The sequence below is a fragment of the Sinocyclocheilus anshuiensis genome, unplaced genomic scaffold (assembly GCF_001515605.1).
Source record: "Sinocyclocheilus anshuiensis isolate Anshui unplaced genomic scaffold, SAMN03320099.WGS_v1.1 scaffold810, whole genome shotgun sequence".
Taxonomy (NCBI): Eukaryota; Metazoa; Chordata; class Actinopteri; order Cypriniformes; family Cyprinidae; genus Sinocyclocheilus; species Sinocyclocheilus anshuiensis.
The window spans coordinates 960,379-960,850 of record NW_015542409.1 but is presented as its reverse complement, the minus strand read 5'-3'; positions in this window follow the sequence as shown (position 1 = coordinate 960,850).

Below are 472 nucleotides of genomic sequence, written 5' to 3'. Positions count from 1 at the left end.
ATATATACAGTATATATATATATATATATATATATACATACACACACACACACACATACATACATATAGATAAGCTTTAATATATCCAACTTTTAAAATGACTAAACTTATGTTTTCCTTTTGATCTCTGTGAAACTAATATATAATAACTAAATTCAGTTGATTCCTTTGCATAGACATATATTTTCTTTCTGCTGCCAAACTTTTGCTGCAGCAGAAGTGTTTATTCCTGCCTTATAAATGCATTTCTGAGTTGGGAGAGAAGGTTTATATAGAGCTTTGTGAGCCCAGTGAACCTGATCTAAACCAGGTTGGCTTTATTGGGTTCTGTCAACTCAAAACTTACCCTGCAACTCTGAGTTTGTTCATCTCGCTTCGTGCTACAGGCCACAGGACATTTCAACATTGTGCCGTGTTTACGAGAAACCACGCTCATACAGTGAGCACTAATCACTGGAATTGTCAGATAAGC